Source organism: Sorex fumeus, unplaced genomic scaffold (assembly GCF_029834395.1).
Source record: "Sorex fumeus unplaced genomic scaffold, SorFum_2.1 ptg000265l, whole genome shotgun sequence".
NCBI classification, from domain to species: domain Eukaryota; kingdom Metazoa; phylum Chordata; class Mammalia; order Eulipotyphla; family Soricidae; genus Sorex; species Sorex fumeus.
In genome coordinates, this window is record NW_026606322.1 from 16,857,344 (window position 1) to 16,877,648 (window position 20,305).

At 39.2% G+C, this 20,305-nt stretch overlaps 1 non-coding gene across 1 annotated transcript; it reads right to left on the reverse strand.

The window, feature by feature from the left end:
* Nucleotides 1-8,171: 8,171 nt before the first annotated feature.
* Nucleotides 8,172-8,327, reverse strand: LOC130018737 (U1 spliceosomal RNA). Its single transcript, XR_008791621.1, has one exon. It is a non-coding gene; the product is annotated as a U1 spliceosomal RNA (small nuclear RNA).
* Nucleotides 8,328-20,305: the final 11,978 nt, after the last annotated feature.

Genomic DNA, 20,305 nt, shown 5'->3' on the forward strand with positions numbered 1-20,305 from the left:
GTTCATAAGGCAGACTTATCTCGCTTCAGAGACTACTGATCATAAAATTCAAACTCCGTAGGAGAGCATACAAGATCTTCAACAAGAGGACATAAAATGCCTTTCCAGTCCTTTTGCTTGGTCTTATATGCTTGTCCATCCTCTGCCATAAGCCCATAGCTTCTTCTATTTCATTCTTCTTAAGGTGGTTGGTTAATTATTGCATGAATTTCTCTTTCATTCAGCATTACTCTCCCTGAAATACAGACCATGTCTAATCATCTTGGTGCTTTGTAAAGGGAAGGCTAAATGAATAAAATGAATAAATATTCATGAATAAAAATTGTTTCCAAATATACATGAATTTCCCAGGAAGCAGAATTCTCTTTCCCTATGTCCAAGCAGAGGCTGGCAGAAAGAATTCAGCATTGGCTTGATGTGTAATCTACATATGCTTTAACACATGTGAACAACATGTGGGTGCCGACAAGTCTCTTTTAACTTCAAAATGTCATGTCACTACCCCAGTAGAATGCTTTCAATTTCTGCTGAAAACACTGAAGTTCTGTAAATCTGCTACTTAGTTTTACCAGGCATTAGATGTCCTAAAAATTGTGCTAAAGTACTTATATACACTACTTATATTATTCAGTTTTTGAACTTGGGGAAGGTGGTTGGGTCACATCCAATGATGCTCAGGGCTTATTCTTGGCTCTATGCTCAGGAATTACACCAGGTGGTGCTCTGGGGACCATATGCTATATCAGTGATGAGTTGCATGCAATACAAGTACCTTAGTTCTTATACTGTCTCTGGTCCCAGTGATTGATTGTTTTTTCTAAGAATTTTTGTATTGAAGTTTTGTGATTTATAATACTGTTATTGGTGGTTTCCCATGCACATAATTCAACACCACACCCATCACCAGTGTACCCATCTCCAACCCCAAACGACCCCAGCACCTTTCCCTTTCAACACTTTCTCCAACTCAATTGTGTGAATCAGTTTTCCTATTTGTTGCTATCTTGTTTGCCTTTAAGTCCCACATATGAGACATCTGAGTGAGATCATTCTGTATCTACCCCTTTCTTTCTGACTGACTTCACTCAAGGTGGTATCTTCTAGCTCCATCCATGTTGCTGCAAATTGCGTGATTTAAATCTTTCTTAGAACTACATAGTATTTGATTGTGTATATATACCACAACTTCTTGATCTGTTCGTCTGTAGTTAGGCATTGGAGTGTTTCCATATTTGGCTATTGTTATAAGTGCAGTAATAAACATAGGTGTGCTGATGTACTTTTTTGTTGTTTTAAATTTTTATTGATTCACCATGAGATACATAGTTACAAAGTTGTTTGTGATTGGTTTTCAGTCATACAATGTTCCAACACCTGTCAGTTCACCAGTGTACATTTCCCACCTCCGATGACCCCAGTTTCCCTCCCGACCCAAACCCCCCACCCCATCTTGTCTCTATGGCAGGTACTCCTCCTCCTCCTCCTCCACCTCCTCCTCTTCCTTCTCCTCCTCCTCCTCCTCCTCCTCCTCTTCCTCCTCCTCCTCCTCCTCCTCCTCTTCTTCTTCTTCTTCTTCTTCTTCTTCTTCTTCTTCTTCTTCTTCTTCTTCTTCTTCTTCTTCTTCTTCTTCTTCTTCTTCTCCTCTCTCTCCCCTTTTGAATTAATGTTTTTATGTTTGGGGATTATTCCCAAGAAGTGGTATCTCTGGGCCAAAAGCATAATGGAGTTATGGAAGTTTTAAAATATGGATACAAATGTTTTTATCTATCCTTTGCTGTAAGAAGTGGGTATCTACCGGCTAGAATGTTCTTCCGACCGGCCCCAAAGTAAGTGTGTCCTAAGTTCCCTCTCCTTGAGTGTGGACAGAACTTTCAGACTCATTTCTAAAGAGTAAAGTCAGAGATGGTGGGAGTGGGAGACTCAGACATCTAGAAATTTGCATCAGTGGGTTTACATTCACTGCTATGAAGATAATCAGTGACAGTCCATAGAAATTTCTTGTTTTTATTTTAAATTTAAATATTATAGAATTTTATCTTATATTTGAAAACCAAATACATATAAAACTATTATAAATAATGATTTTTATTTCTGCCTAGAATTCTATGAAATATTTCTCATATTTTACTGATCTGCAGATTTACTAGGTTGTAAACCACTTATTTGGATCATAAAAGGCAACATGGCTTTCCCTTACTTTCTCGAGCTTTCTTCACTTGCTGCTCTTGGGCACTGAGATTGCTTCTACCAAATTCTAGAGATGTTCATATTCAACAGAGAAGACCACATAGTGAGAAACCATGAAATCCTGTCCTGGCCATGTGATCATTTGGAACTTTAGAGGCAAATTCTAGCCTCAGGTAAGCCTTTGGATAACCTCAGTCCATGTGGTAACCCCTCAAATCCCTGTGAGAGAACAAGGGGTCTGTATTTTAAACTGCTCTGTTTCGGGAGTAACTTGTTTTTTAATTTTTAAATTTTTTAAAAAATTTTGCTTGTTTGGGTGGAGCAGAGGTTAGGGTCACATCCAATAATACTCAGGGACTACTCTTAACTCAGTGTTCAGAGCTCATTCCTGGTAATACTCAGGTGACCAAATGCAGTGCTGGGAATTAGACGAGAATGAGCTGCATGCAAAGCAAGGGCCTCACCTCCTGTACTATCTCTTCAACCCACATTAACTTTATTTTGAGCAACTCCTAGCATATAGAAAGACTCTCATTTCTCCATGCAATCCTCTAGAAAAGATAACAAGGTTAAAAAAGAGAAAGAAAAAGATACAATACATTCCAAGGCAGAAAGTGAATTTATGGAACTCATTAACCTGTGAGGTATAATAGACAGAAAATGTTCCTAGGTTCAAGAAAGGCTTAACCACATTTTGTGATGCTGTTAATTTATTCATTCATTCATAGAATCAAAGGCACCTATTTTCTGTCAGTCACTTTGCCTGACGATGTTGGAATCCTACCTGGTTATTAAGGAAAATGATTTATACTCACTTTTCTCTGAGTTGGTTGCAAGAGTAGATATCCTGTCCTTCAAACCTCATTCAAGTGGTCTTCCGGTTGGAGAATAGGGCTGTGAAGTCTGAAATGAGAGACAATTCTTATGCACACCTAGACACTGCCTTTGATTCACCCACTCACTTCCTCCTCCGTGCCCCAGCCCTCATATTCAGCTCAGAAGGCCTCTTGAAGAGCTTTTATGTTCAAACTCTAAGTCTGCCCTCTACCCATGGTCATAGACCAGAGTGAGTTGCTCATCCCATTCAACACCAAACTTGCCCGGACCCCAGAATCTTATCTGCTTATCCTCCCAACTAGAACTTTTGAGACACTTGGACAGGAAACTTTTGGTAGGAATAGAAATGAATTTCATCGAAGTTAAACAGAATAAATGAGAGGGAATCAGAAAAAGAAAACTCTGTAAGAGATACTCTAAGGATTGAGATTATATAAATGCTTGTAAGCTATGAGTGTTTTCATACAGTGCTATTAAGAAACCTACAATTAAGGTGTTGGAGGTTTTTCTTAAACACATACGCATGCATACCCTCACAGGGAAACCAATCCCCTTTCATAAAAGAACAGTGGTAGGTTTGCAGAGCTGTTTCTCGGCCCCAGGAAGGCACCGCGCTTCTCCTGTAAACACAACCCTCCCTCAAGTCAAGTCAATCTAACCTGGGGGAAGGATATAATTTGCAGTGCCACTGAGAGTTCGGAGACAGCAACACCTCCCCAGTGGCCTGTCTTTCCTCCCACAACCTCCACCAAACAGCTACGCACGACAAGCCCTGCCACAGAGATGGGGAAATGTGTTTCCCTTCTCTGGATTTAAGAAGAACCTTTGTGTGACTCTACTGTTGTCACCACAGCTGGTCCACATGTTTGCCACACACCTGTAGCCCTTCCAGAATCATGAGTTGGGCAAAGGACAGAGACAGAGGTCCTTGCATTTTAGCTCAGGGGATGTACTTGCCAAGCACTGACTTTAAAAAAAAGCGTGAGAATCATTTGGACTCACTGTCATTTGTAAAAATAACCAAGATCTTGGTAAATTTTAATAATGGAGATTCAATCCCCAAACTATGATGTAGAGAAAAGCAGAATTCTCATTTCTCCAGGATAAAGTTTCTCCAAATGTGGTTCCTGGGCTGGGCATTTCTGACAATTTATCATAGAGGAGAATTCTAGGCCCCAACCTTCTGAAGCGAAACTCTCTCTTGATAAAACCCAGAAATGAATGTTTTATCAAGTCTTGCAAAATTCACATGTACATTGGTTGGAGGTATGAGTCATGATCAAAGTCTGTGGCTATTTATAGAATGATGCGCATGTTAGAGGAAAACCTACCCGGTTGTTTCCAAAGGTTATAAAGTGGTTCTATTTCTGCACTTTCACTTGGGAATTTATAGCTTCTTGACTCCCTTAGTTCATTTAAGGAATTATCAGAAAATTAGAGAATACCTCCCTCTACTTGTTAAGCTAATCATTGCTTGCTGCATTTGTGAGGTCTGTATCAGCTCATCTTAAACCTTTTAAAGGTATGCTATAATTGAATCCTGCTTACCAATGTTCATTGCAGTGCAATGCTTTCTTAGAGATGAAGGACACACAGGTAGGGCTGCTTGGCATTTGCTATTTGGAAATTTTTGGTGGTGAAAGTCCACAAAGACTCACATCAGGAAGCTTTTTCGAGCAACCAACAGTCATTTTCAGGGATTCAGGGCAAGTAAATAGAGGGTTGAAATATTCTGCTATCATTCTTTTCTTCCACTCAGACTTGACTAAGAAAATATGAACTCCCTCCAGAATTAAAAAAGGAGGAGAACCATGGTTGTCACTTAAATAAAATAACCTCTCAATTCAAGGCTCTCACAGCTGTTAAACTCATGTTAGTACAGAGCTTCTGAACTTATCACTGCAAAGAGCTAAATAACTGTATATGTGGTATTATTATAAGCAACGGGAAACAAAAATGCCAGGGCATATAAAACCCTCAAGTCAAACATTTCATTGTTCTCCTTGATGTGCTTACTCTGTTCCACAGGTGTCATTAGTCCCAGGAAGCTGTCCTGTAATTTCTTTAATCATAAGCTTCCAGTATAATAGCTCTGAAGGTGAGATTTTTTTCCCCTTTTTAATGTTGAGTGAAAGAAATTTCTTATATAACGGTAGTCAGAAAATGAATTAAAATTGGGTTCTGAGATATTTTGAGATGCCATATAACTTGATCCAGTGTGTCCTTGTTTTTTGACTATATTCTTCAAGGTGATGATCCCAGAATTTTTTGCATTGGTAATTCTATTTTTTTAATTTATTAATTTTTTAATTGAATCACAGCGAGATGCACAGTTGCAAAGTTGTTCATGATTTGGTTTCAGTCATATAATGTTCGAACACCTGTCCCTTCACAACTAGTGTCCCCAGTTTCCCTCCCAACATCCCTAACCCAGTACCATTCTGCTGCATTGGTAATTCTAACTTGCGTACAATAATGTATGTTAAGAAACTCTTTAAAGATTTGGATGTGGGAAAGGACTTCAGACTAGAAAAGAAATGCCCAGACACTTTGCAGCCCTGACTCTATAAAAGATTCTTGACTGCATCAAAGATATCTTATCCCATTCTTAGACATGTCTGGAAGACAGACTATATTTAAAACTCTGTGTGTAGGGCGTGAGATGTGACTCAAGTAGTAAAACCTAATCTTAGCGTGTGCGAGATCCTGTGGTTGATGCCAGGCACCTCATGATCCCCCAACTTCTGTGCGATGTGGCCCCTATAAAACAAAGCAAAACAAAACAAATGAAAATACCATGTCAGATACTACCAGCAACATCACAGTTTTTATCAATGCCAACCTCATAATGCCCAAATCATCAGCATTTTTTTCCTTTTTTTTTTATTAGTGAAATACCATGAGGTACAGTTGTAGATTTACAATTTTTTGTGCTTGGGTTTCGATTATACAATGATCAGATACCCATCCCTCCACCAGTGCCCATTTTCCACCACCATGGATAATATCCCCCCCACCCCCATCCCCCCATCCCCCTGCCTCTGTGGCAGGGCAATCCCCTGTGTTCTCTCTCTCCTTTTGGGTGTTGTGGTCTGCAAAAGAGGCATTGAGTGGCAAACATGTTCAGTCCATAGTCTACTTTCGACATGCATCTCCCCTCCTGGGAGGATCCTCCAAACACCCTTTATTTGGTGCTCCCTTCTCTATCTGAACTGCCCTTTCCTCTAGGATACCCGGCTGGCCTCTAAGTTATGGAGTAATCCTCCTGGTGCTGATCTCAGCTATTCTTGGGTATTAATCTCATATTTTGTTACTTTATATCCCCCAGATGAATGCAATCTTTCTATGTCTATCCCTCTCTTTCTGACTCATTTCGCTTAGCATGATACTTTCCATATTGTACCACTTGTATGTAAATTTCATGACTTCATCTTTTCTAACAGCTACATAGTACTCCATTGTGTAGATGTACCAAAGTTTCTTTAACCAGTCATCTGTTCTTGGGCATTCAGGTTTCTTCCAGTTTCTGGCTATTGTAAAGAGTGCTGCAATGAACAAACAAGTGCAGATGTCACTTCGACTATACATTATTGCCTCTCTGGGATATATTCCCAGGAGTGGTATTGCTGGGTCAAATGGGAGCTCAATTTCTAATTTTTTGAGAATCGTCCATACTGTTTTCCAGAAGGGCTGAACCAGTCGACATTCCCACCAACAGTGAAGGACTGTCCCTTTCTTGCCACATCCACGCCAGCATCGGTTGCTTTTGCTCTTTTGAATGTGGGCCAGTCTCTGAGGTGTGAGATAGTATCTCATTGTGGTTTTGATCTGCATCTCCCTGATGATTAATGATGTAGAGCATTTTCTCATGTGCTTTTTTGCCATTCGGATTTCTTCTTTGAGAAAGTTTCTGTTCATTTCATTGCCCCATTTTTGGATGGGGTTGGATGTTTTCTTCTTGTGGAGTTTAACCAGTATTTTGTATATCCTGGATATCAACCCCTTGTCAGATGTGTATTCGGTGAATATCCTTTCCCATTCTGTAGACTGTCTTTGTATTTGGGTCACTGTTTCTTTGGAGGTGCAGAAGCTTCTTAGTTTAAGATAGTCCCATTTATCTATCTCTGTTTTCACTTGCTCGGCCAGTGGCGTGGCATCTTTGAAGATACCATTAGCTTCAATGTCATGGAGGGTTTTGCAAACTTTATCTTCAATGTACCTTATGGTTTCTGGTCTGATGTTGAGGTCTTTAATCCATTTTGATCTTACTTTTGTTCATGGTGTTAGGCAGAGTTGTGAGCCCATTTTTTTGCATGTAGCCATCCAGTGATGCCAACACAATTTATTAAAGAGGCTTTCCTTACTCCACGTCACATTACTTGCACCTTTATCAAAGATTAGATGATCATATATATGATTGAGGGGAGATGTCAGTGTATCCAACCCTGTTCCATTGGTCTGCAGTTCTGCCTTTGTTCCAGTACCATGCTGTTTTAATTATTACTGCTTTGTAGTACAGTTTGAAGTTCGGGAGGTTGATTCCTCCCATTTTCTTTTTCCCAAGAATTGCTTTAGCTATTCGTGGGGGCTTATTGTTCCATATAAATTTCAGGAGTGTTTGCTCCATTTCTTTGAAGAATGTCATGGGTATCCTTATAGGGATTGCATTGAATTTATACAATGCTTTCGGTAGTATTGCCATTTTGACAATGTTAAGTCTCCCGACCCATGAGCAGGGGATATCTTTCCATTTCCTCATGTCCTCTTTTATTTCCTGAAGTAGCGTTTTGTAGTTTTCTTTGTACAGGTCCTTTACTTCCTTAGTTAAGCTGATTCCTAGGTACTTGATTTTCTGAGGCATAATTGTGAACGGGATTGTTTTTTTCATGTTGCTTTCTTCTCTCTCACTGTTTGCATATAGGAAAGCCATGGACTTTTGGGTATTGATTTTATAGCCTGCAACTTTACTATACGAGTCTATTGTTTCTAGGAGTTTTTTGGTGGAGGTTATTGGGTTCTCTAAGTAGAGTACCATATCATCTGCGAATAGTGAGAGATCATCAGCATTTTAATAAATTTTCTCAGCAAACTGAGCTTCAGTAAAACTAAAAACAAAAGCACATGCTATTATTTAGTACCAGTAATATCAGGGGAGAGTGCGAACGCAGTCCCCCACAACCACAAATTATGCAGTCAAGTTTTGGGGAAATCGCAGGGGTCAGCACATCCAGAGTGCAATGGATAAGCCTCAACCTGGGAAAACCGCCTTCGTGATCATGGTATCTCCCCTGCCAGGTAGAAATATGTAACATTAAAAATTTAATCACTTGAAAAGTGAAAGGACTATGCGTTAATCCAGGCCATCATGTCTGCCCAGAGGGGAAAGGGTGTTGCTCCCTTCCGCCCTCCTCCCTCTGGAAAGAAAGATGGCGGCCACATGGGAGCCTTGTGGACAGCAGGTGTGAGCCAGGGGTGTGGGGGCGACTAAAACCTCATGAGAAGGGGGGCGTTCCGGTCCGTCCTTCACGCCCTACCGAGGTCACCAGTTGCCCCCTGCGAGCGGCTCTCCAGCACAGCCACGGCCCCAGAAGCATAAGGACTTAATGCAGAACCCAGCAGCTTGGAGCAGAAAAGTGAACGGACTATGCGTTAATCCAGGCCATCATGTCTGTCCGGAGGGGAAAGGGTGTTGCCCCATTCACCCTTTCCTCTCTGGAAAGAAAGATGGCGGCCGCATGGGAGCCTTGTGGACAGCAGGTATAAGCCAGGGGTGTGGGGGCGACTAAAACCTCATGGGAAGGGGGGCGTTTCGGTCCGCCCTTCACGCCCTACGGAGGCCACCAGTTGCCCCCCACAAGCGGCTCTCCAGCACGGCCACGACTCCAGAGCACAGAAACCAATTTCTTAACTATCTGACTTTCAGTAGAAATACTTCCAGGGTCAATAAGTAAAATAGCAGAAATCCAAAACCAACATTTAATTCTTGAACCCAGCTGTAGAAAGCAAATCACTTCACAATGCTTTTTCAGCATGTCTGATTTGGGGGGGTGGTAAACTCTAAATAATAGTGGTGAATCTTTTATTGAAACAATGAATCTAATCAAAGCAGATAGAGTGTTAACTAGAATTCATCTGCCTCACAGGGACTGGGAGGGGTGGGGGGTGGGGTTTTATTGGGGTTCTTCATGGTAAAAAATAAGTATTGGTAAAGGGAAATGTGTTTGATATTTGCATGACTGAGACCTAAACCTGAAAGCTTTGTAACCTTTCCCACAGTGATTCAATAAATAAATTAATTAATTAAAAATAAAAAAAATTTAATCACTTATTATCTGCAATACATTTTATCAATGAAAATTACCTATAAACAATAAGCTTAATGACTTGTTACAAGTAATTGTTATAAGAAACACATGTAGTACTGAATTATCCGGACTGGAGCGATAGCCCAGTGGGTAGGGCGTTTGCCTTGCCTGAGGTCTATCCGGTTCGATTCCTCCGCCCCTCTCGGAGAGCCTGGCAAGCTACTGAAAATATCTCACCCGCAGGGAAAAACCTGGCAAGCTACCCGTGCCATATTTGATATGCTAAACACCGTAACAACAAGTCTCACAATGGAGATATTACTGGGCCTGCTGGAGAAAATCAATGAACAATGGGACAGTGCTACAGTGCTACTGAATTATCTATTATTATAAACTGCATTACCTACTGTTATAAATGCCATAATCTAGACATTCATTTTATAACTTTGGAGATCTTTCCCCTTATATGCAAATAGACACTTGCCTATGACTCTGTGCTTTTTTCTTTTTTCTTTTGTTTCCTCTTTTTGGGGTGAAGGGGTTTGGGCCACACCTGATGATGCTCAGGGGTTACTCCTGGTACTCCTGGCTCTGTACTCAGGAATCACTGCTAGTGGTGATTCCTGATAAGGAGGTCATATGTGGTGCCAGGTATAAAACCCAAACTGGTTGTGCACGAGGAAAGCGCACTACTTGCTGTACTATCTCTCCAGCCCCAAAACTTTGCGTGCTTTTAAGAGTGACTTAAAATCAAGCTCATTTTTTACTTAGTGCTATACAATAATTTGTTTATTTATTTATTTGTTTATTTATTGCTTTTTTGGGTCACACCCAGCAATGCACAGGGCTTACTCCTGGCTCTGCACTCAGGAATAACTCCTGGCGGTGCTGGAGGGACCATATGGGATACTGGAAATCGAACCCAGGTCAGCCACATGCAAAACAAATGCTCCACTCACTGTGCTATCGCTCCAGCCCCGATGCTATACAATCTTTTCCATAGTCTTTCATCATAATCTTGTTATATCCTACTCATCTTTTATTACTTGCTTTGAATAATTTAATTCTAACAAAGGTACTATGTGTGTCATTTATTAAAATAAATAGAAATGAAATTTTACTTTGTATCCTTGTAGATTATCCACCAACATACCAACCAATTTATAATTCCATGTTTTGGAGAGTAAACAAACTATCTCATTTTATACTTAATGCTATACAATTTGCTTTTTCAGCCAGCTATACATTACAGTCTTCATCAACAATCTAGTTATATCTATTCATTATTTTAAATGACAATATAGTATGACTTCATCACCATCACTGTCCTCCCGTTGATCATCGATTTTCTTGAGCGGGCCCAGTAACGTTTCCAGTGTGAGACTTTGTTGTTACTGTGTTTGACATATCGAATACATCATGGGTAGCTTGCCAGGCTCTGCCATGCGGGCGAGATACTCTCAGTAGCTTGCCGGGCTCTCAGAGAGGGGCGGAGGAATCGAAATTGGGTCAGCCATGTTGGCTGTATGCAAGGCAAACACTCTACCCGCTGTGCTATCGCTCCAGCCCTATGACTTCATATGAAAGTTATAGTTATTATTGTTCAAATGTACTTACATGTTCTTTTTTAGCCAAAGAAATGAGGCTCATTCATTCTTATTTTTCCAAACCTGTCTGTCCCTCATATAAGGGAAAAAACAAAGTGAGGTGGGAAATGCATAATTATTTTTCTTAATGAAAATTAAAACTAAAGTCCTTAAATGTTAAATAACCATATTGAGAAGGTCTTTTTTAATAAGAGTCAGGGCCAGACAAAGATTCAGTCTGTCTTACCACAAAAACTCAGTGCCTTGTTTCTCACCCAAACCCTCTTTCTTCCACAACTTAGAGAACTTCGATGTACTCACTTCAAGATTGTTATTAGCATAAACATTTTATTTACAACATAATGAATCTAGACTCAAAGTTTTCTTAATTGACATACCATTCTTTTCATGTTTTGAGGTCTCTTTTTAAAAATTCTTTTGAGGTTCTGTGATTTATAGTACTATTAATGATGGTTTTGTGTACACATCTTTCCAGTAATGGTTTTATATAGGTACATCATTCCAACACTTCACGTACCACCAGGGTCCCAAAGGACTTTGCATTTCAAAACCCACTGCCAATAAATTTAGTTCTATGGACCAATTCCACAGTTTTGTTGCCTCAGGCTATTTGTTGAACTGTATTGTGTATCTTTACCTCCCATGTATGAGATAAATCATTCTGTATCTATCCCTTTCCTTCTGATTTAATTCAGTGGCGGCATGATAACCTCTAGCTCATCCACATCACAGTAAATTGCATGATCCTGTTCTCTCTTACCACTGCATAGTATTCCATTGTGTATACACCACAATTTTTTGGTCCATTTATTCATAGTTGAGCATTTGGGTTATTTCTATATCTTGGCTCTTGTGCTAAGCACTGCAGTGAACATAGATGTGTACATATCCTTTTGAAATAGTGTTTTTGAATTTTGAGGGTAGATGCCAAGAAACAGTGTCATTGGGTCATAGGGGAGATCTAATCTTAGCTTTTTAAGAAGGTAAAGGGTAAAGGTAAAGGCCCTCCCGTTGATCATCGATTTGCTCGAGCGGGCCCTGTAACGTCTCCATTGGAGACTTTGTTGTTACTGTGTTTGGCATATCGAATATGTCACGGGGAGCTTGCCAGGTTCTGCCGTGTGGGTGAGATACTCTCGGTAGCTTGCCGGGCTCTCTGAGAGGGGCGAAGGAATCGAACTTGGGTTGGCCATGTTGGCTTCTTGCAAGGCAAATGCCCTACCACTGTGCTATCGCTCCAGCTTTTTAAGAAATCAACCATAAAGGTTGAACCAGATGATATCCCCACCAACAGTTAATGAGGGTTTATTTTTCACCACAACCCCACCAACTATGGCTACTTCAAGACTTTTTTGATAGATGCCATTCTCACTGGCAGGAAATAATAACTCATTGTTGTTTTGATTTGTATTTTACTAATCACAAATGATGATGAACACTTTTTCACACCTGTACGTCTTCTTTATGAAAGTGTCTATCTCCTCTCCTCATTTTTAGATGATATTGTTAGATTTTTTTTCTGTTGAGCTTCGTGAATACTTTAAAGATCTTGGGTATTAACATAAATCATGATTTGAGGCATTGAGTCCAGGAAGTATCGGCCAGAGAAATTACATCTGTTCTTTGAGATGCTAGCATTTATGGTGTTGAGAAGTTTTTGTTGAGACTTGATTAGATTTTCCCATTTAAAACAGAGAAGCTCAAGGCCAGAGCATGTCAGATATTTGCCTTGCACATGTCCAACCTGGGTTGGGTCTCCAGAACCTCAGCTGGCCCACTGAGCCCACCAGGAATGATCCCTGAGCACAGAGGCAGGAGTAAGACATGAATATCACTGGATGTCTCCCACCACCATCAAAGGAAAGAGGAAGAGGAAACTTGTGGAGTCAGCCGTCAGTAGTAGAGTGTCTACTTTGCCGATATGAGGAGTTTTGATGTAGGTTTGATCACAGCCCCTAGGGATATTTACTTATGTGTGTGGGTGTGTGTGTGTATGTGTGTTCACCTACCTGTGTGTGTGCCTATATGTGTGTGTGTCTACGTGTGCGTGTGTGTGTGTGTGTGTGTGTGTGTGTGTGTAAGGGACTTCTCCTGGTTGCTTCCTGTGATGCTCAGATCACCATCTGGTGCCAGGGATCTAACTGTGGCCAGCAGTATGCAAGCACCTTAATTGCTGTACTATCCTAGGCCCCTAGGAGATTAAAACAAATAATATTGTATGTTTATAATTGTTAAACCGAATTGGATTTCTCTCAGAAAGACTAGATTAAAATAAAGGCCAAGGGGCCAGAGATATAGTATTTAGAGCAGGCTGCTTGCCTCACAGGTGTCTGATCAGGGTTAGATCACCGACATCCCATATGGTTCTTGGAGCACCACCTGGAGTCATCCCTGAGTGCAGAACCAGGAGTAAGCCCTGAGCACTGCCGAGTGTGCCCCCAAACCAAAAATAAATAAAATTAAAAAATTTAGATTATGAAATAAAAATGTATTAGTTACTGCAGTACAAAATTAGAATAAAATATTTGCAAAATTGCATACTTTCACACTATTAAAGTTATAGCATAAAGAATAACATGTTTTTGAATGGGATTGTGAATAGAAAAATTGCTATGTTATAGATCTATAAAAGTTAAAAAGGAACATTTTATAAAAGAACATTTCACAGATGTTGATTGATGCTATCACTTACAAAATAACAGCGATTAGATCATTAGACATATACTGTCCTATATAAATTCTAGTATCTTAGTAGAAATAAGTGACGAATGAAAAAGCAAAGTACCAGAGTAATCTCAACATTATATTTTCTGCTAAGGTACTCTAGAAGGCTTACTGTAAATATGTGTGTACTTAATATATATCTGCAATTAGGTTTAAATAAGAAACATATTCAAAATATCTTTTATCTCATTTAAAAAATCCTTGATGTCATTTTAGCAGGGCAAACATAAGAAAGAAGCAAAAACAATGCCTTTAGCTTGAATACTCTGGTATATTTTTTTAAACCACCCAGTCCTTGTTCTGACTGCCAGCAAATAAAAATGATTTAGGACCAAGAAGGTTTGAAACAATCTTTAAGTCAAGTAGTATATAAAAGCAATTATAGAGGGTAACATGTTCTATGCTATGTGGGGAAAAGTATATAAAAATGTCAAAATAGTAGCAATAAAAAGGCTATAAACTTCATCCTCATGTCCAGTCAGGAAATAAAAGATCTTTGTACAGGCTGTGCTTTAAAAAAGTTAAAGTGTGTTATGAGTTAAAGACATTGCAGGATCAGGTCATTACTGCCTCCCAGAAGGATACGAAGGCAGGGGTGGGAAGGGGAGAAAGTATACACAGCATAAAAGTAGTTGTTCTAGAACTTTCCATTTCATTGTTTGTGGGCTTTCATGGAGAAAGTCAAAGGCAAATAGGATTTGCTCTCAGGTTTTTTTCATGCAGGTCAGCTTTGGATAAAATGCCAATGCAGTCAAACATCTTCATCATATATCCTTTGCTTTGTGTTCCCTCCCTCTGAGTGGTATGAGACTAGATCCCAAAAGATCTCACCTGCACCTGCCTCCCAGAATATACCGTCCTTCCCCGCCAGCGCCATTTGTCCTGACTCTGTCCTCCAGAGTCTTGCCAATTGGATAAACAAGTAAGCTGAAGTATTTCTCCCTGATAAATGGCAAAGTGTGTCATCCAACTTAGAAGACATTTTATTTTAATGTCTTGTGCCAAAACCAAAATGGCATAGATATTTTTGGCAAGGCCAACAGAGAAAAACATCATGGACCTTTGAAATTTCTTCAATTAAACCCATATTTCTAAACCCTCTGTATCTGAACTAAGTCTAGGCTTCTCTAGTTTCACTCCTTTATTCCATCAGGGAAATCCCATAAAGCACCAGATTTATGACTATTCTGACTGCTATCTGTTTGATGCTCTTCTACACATCTACTAGGCTGAAAAATAACACAGAGGTTTAAGATATTGCCTTGTACATGACTTACCCCATTTTTACTTATTGTTGTTTGATATTGTTTTGAGGCCACACCTGGCAGTGCTCAGGGTTTACCAGGATTATGCACTCAGGGATCACTCCAGGCTTGACAGGCTTGGAGGACCATATGGAGTGCTGGGATCATACCCAGGTTGGCTGTGTGTAAGGCAAGTACCATACCTGCTGCATTATCGCTTCTGCCTTTACTGACCTCTGTTTGATGCCCAATACGGAATAAAGTCCCCCTAAGCACCACCAAATATGATCCCTTAGCATCAGGAATAATCTCTGAGCACTTCTGAGTGCAAATCCACCCCTCTCCACCAAATCCATATACTAATTTTAAAGTTTAATGCATTAAATTGTTGGGTTTGAGTAATCACATGATAATCACATGTTATTTATGTGATTTTTTTTTATTGCTGAGTTCCAAATAGCTGCAAGCATAGTGATTTAAATCAATATTCATTTATTCTCAACTGAGTTTCTGCTTAGATTCTTACAAGATGTCAGTCTGATTTGGCTCTTTTTTGGAGACTCGGGGAAACAATTCTGTATCAATCATGCTGTTGACAGACATAAGTTCCTTGTGATTGTAAGGACAGAGGCATCCACTCCTTGGTGGTCATCATTTAGAGACCTCCATCAGCCTAGAAGCAACTCTTGGATTCAGGTTCTAAGATTATCTCCATCCACGGTTTCTTTCACACTCATTTCTTCTGTTTCTCCCTGACTCATCTTCCTGACTTCCTCTTCTGTCACTAGACCCAAAAATCCCCTTGCTAAAGGGCTTTTGTGATTAGATGGGTTAATCTGAGTAAATTCCTTTCTTAGGTCAGGGGATTCAGTTATATCCTGTTTCACCTGCAACATCCTGTTTTGCCATGTACAATAAAAATTTTAGAGGAGCACCTAAGACAAAGATCATTGGGCCACATTCAAATTACATCAACCACGGAGATCTTACAAAAATTTGTTCATAGAGCTTTTATGGTAGTCTCAACTTCGTTTTTAAAAAATGATTCATGTATGTCTTAGGCTGTATCTAATAGATGATTTGTTAGGGAAGAGATGATCATTTTTTAATAAATTATACTGAGGAGGAGAGATGCTGAGATAAGAAAAGTAAAATATAAAGAAGATATGATATTTATTATGTCTAAATATGCAATAAAAGAAATATTGCATTTTTTATTGGGATTTAGAATTTAGAACATGGATATCAAATAATAAAAATCTTAAAAAATTTGACTACAAGTGAATCTTGAAAGGTACACATGATCCATTGGTCTCTGAAAGTGAAGTCTGTCCCAGATGAAAATTGGAGTCTTCCAGGGTATTAGCTGACAGAACCAGATTGGAAGGAATTTCAGCAGGGATAACCATGTGGCTCAGGTTACATCATATTTGAAGGTGTGTGTGTGTGTGTGTGTGTGTTTGTGTGTGTGTGTGCTGTTTCCAGGTCACACTTTCACCCTGATGCAGATTAATATTCTCCTCTGAATCTACATTTTACCCAATCACAGTGGAATTTCCATTCCCCCCTTTGTTGATATATAATTGACAAGTAATGTTGTATATATTTAAAGTATACATGTGGTTTGACATACATATATTTTGTGAAATAATTACCCCAATCAGGTTAATTTATACCTTCCAAATCTTCACACTGAGTTATCCAGCAAAAGGAGCCAATTATCATTAAGGATCTGCTGTATATGACAGAGAAGGACAAATACTGTCTCATCTCACTTTTATGTAGAATATTTAAAAAAGAAACAGGAACTAGCATAGTAACTAGGGTGGGAGCAGGGCCAGAAATATGGGGAAGTTTCACCTGACTATTGTCGCACAGAGTTAATTTTGAGTGGTAGGTTGAGATCTAGTCTTTTAGCAAGTTTCCATACAGTACAGATTTGTTGAACTCATACTGTTAGATCCTTGCAACTCATTCATTCTATAAATAATGACTATGCTCTGTACTTCATTATTTATTCATTTCGGGGAGGTTTGCAGTCACACACTCTGTTCCTATTTGTTTAAACATACTGTCATCTCAGTTCAACACACACTCTTTTTTTTCTTTTTGGGTCACACCCAGTGATGTACAGGGGTTACTCCTGGCTCTGCACTCAGGAATTACTCCTGGTGGTTCTCAGAGGACCATATGAGATGTTGAGAATTGATCCCGGGTTGGCTGCATGCAAGGCAAATGCCCTACCTGCTGTGCTATCGCTCCAGTCCCTCAACATACTCTTAAGGAGAAAAGTACTTTTAAAATATTAGATCCGATCTTCAAAAACAAATGAATAACTTGTTATTAACTAATAGTCATAAAGAATAACTAGTGATCCCTGATGGTGTTTAGGGGTCCATGTATGGTGCCGGGGATCAACTGGTAGTTGGCTGCATGCAAGGCAAGTGACTTACTCCTGTACCAAAGTACTTTCTCCTGTCTCAAGACTGTCACTTTACTAAATCTTTCCTATTTCTCCCACCCCACCCCACCCTCAATCCATGGTAATCATCTTTGGATTTTTTGTTTATCTTAGTTATTTGTTTTTTAAAATGCCACATATATGTGAGCTCATATAGCACTTGTTTTCATCAAACACAGCAGACCCTTTATGGTAATTGGCTCCCTTTAGTTGAATAAGTGTGCAACTCCAGAAGGGTTGCAGAAATTCTGGTTTCCAATGGGGTTGATTTTTTCATGTACGCTATTTGATAGTATAGCACTGCCTTATATATTCTTTATTTGTTTTAACATGCTTGAAACGAGAAATGACATAATGTACTTATTAAGTATAACATCTGGCTTATTAAATTTGGAAGAATTTTACACAAGTTACAAATATCTTGTATGCTAGATTGGTAAATTAGGTAATTGAAATCTTTGAGAGAATCAGTTTATCAAATTAGCAATGGTAAAATATAGTTGAAAAATCTAGTTAATAAAGTTTCTTGAAGTGTTAATACTAAAGGGATTCAATCCCTCAGGCTTGTTAGATAATCAAGCACTAACTAAACATTATATGTAAGAGTTCAAAGTTGTAACATAAAGTTATATTCCATAAATACAGCAAATACAGTAAAAATAAAATAAAATATAGTAAATAAGATTTGTGAATTAAAAGTACGAGCTTATAAGGCGAGGCTATAAAATTAATACATCTAATCAATTAAATATTAAACAAACATGAGGAACTATAAATACATTCTTCTGTGCATAAAAGCACCTTTGGGGCACTAGCAAGTCTATTATCATTATTAGACTCTCATGAACTAAGTGGATAATGGAGATCAATCACAGTAGTTACTATTTATTACATACCAATTATAGTTATGTGATATGTGCCAAGTTATTTCTTTGTTTATGATCTAATATTTTTAAAGTACCTTGCTCATTAAGAGTGTGTTGAACTGGAAAAACTGGACAGCAACATGCAAAAAAATGAATTCAGACTTCTTTCTAAAGTCAGGCACAAAAGTCATATCAAAATAGATTAAAGACATCAATACCAGATCTGAATCCAAATGATACATGAGAGAAAGTGTGGGAAGAACCCTCCCATAACATTGAAGCTAAAGGAATCTTGAGGTTTAACCAAGCAAGTATAAGTAAAGATAAACAAATGGGACTACATTAAATTAAGAAGCTTCTGCCCAAAGATTAGGAAAAATGATTTATGCAATACCCGTTCAACATAGTTAATATCCAAGATATATATGGCACGGGTAGAACCTTACAAGAAAAAAAATGTTCCACCCCATTAAAAAAAGGGGAGAAGAAATGAACAGAAACTTCCTCAAAGAAATACAAATGGCCAAAAGACACATGAAAAATGCTCTACATCAATAATCATCAGGGAGATGTAAATTGAAACAATGAGATATCATCTCACACCACAGAGACTGGCACACATCAAAAAGAATAAGAGCAACCAGTGTTGGCGTGATGTGCAGAAAAAGGAACTCTTCTGCATTGTTGGTGGGAATGCCAACTGGTTCAGCATTTTAGGAAAAAAGTATGGGCATTACTTAAAAAACTAGAAATTGAGCTTCCATATGACCTAGCAATATCACTTCTAGGAATATACCCTGGAGGGGCCAAAAACACACAGCAGAAATGCCATCTGCACTTCTATGTTCATTGCAGCACTATTCACAATAGCCAGAATCTGGAAACAACCTAAGTACCTGAGAACAGATATCTGGCTAAAGAAGCCAGACACATCTACACTATGGCACATCTACACAATGGAATACTATGCAGCTCTTAGGAAAAAATGAAGTTATAAAATTCACTTACAAATGTATGGACTTGGAGAGTATCATGCTGAATAAAATGAGGCAGGAGAGGGATAGACATCGAATTATTTGACTTCTTTGTGGGATATATATAAAAACATAATATGATAATTGGTAATATTATAATATAATATTTGGTAATTTGGTAATATAATATGGTAATACCCAAGGACAGTAGAAACAAGGGCCAGGAGAAGTGGTCCACAGTTGGAAGCCCACTTCAAGTGCTGGGGAGAAAACAGTGGGATAAAGAAGGTGCCATTATGACAAAGATAGTCGGAAATGATCGCTCTGGGTAAGAACTACTTCTTGAAAATAGGTAAAGGAGCAATGACCATATTGCAAACCATAATGCCCAATAGGAGGGGGAGGAGGGAAGTGCAGTGCCTACCATAGAGACAGACTGTGAGGAGGGGTGTGGCAGGAGGGACTTTGGTGGTGGGAAATGTACACGGGCGGAGGGATGGGTATTGGAACAATGTATGTCTAAAACCGGACTATGAAAAGCTTTGTAACTCTGTATTTAATGGTGATCACTTGATCACTTGATCACTTGACATCCCGTGATAAAGTGGGATGAAATTTTAATGGTGATAAAATTTAAAAACATAACAGTATTTTTAAATCTAAAAATATTTCACATTTTAGTTGGAATTTCTTTGGTCACAAATAACTGGAGTCAGTCTTTTCTGTTTGCTTTAGTTTGGGGGGCACACCTAGCTGTGTGCAGGGCTTACTTCTGGCTTTGCTCAGGGATCATTCCTGGTGGGTTTGGAAGACCATCTGTCATGATGGGGACAGAATGTGGGTCGGCCATATGCAAAGCTAACACCCTACCCTCTGTACTATCACTCCAGTCCCTGTCTGATTATAATAATAACATTATCAAGAGCAACAAGAAAACGGAAAAGGATTTTGTGGTTCAAGGTATTAGAAAGGTCACTGTGGTTATGGGTGTGTGTTTGGGGGTTGGGGAGAGAGGGAATGGAATGCTGGACCAGCCTCAGCACATTGCCAGACTCCCATGGATGAACTACACCTTCCAGCAAAGAGTACATGTCCAAGTT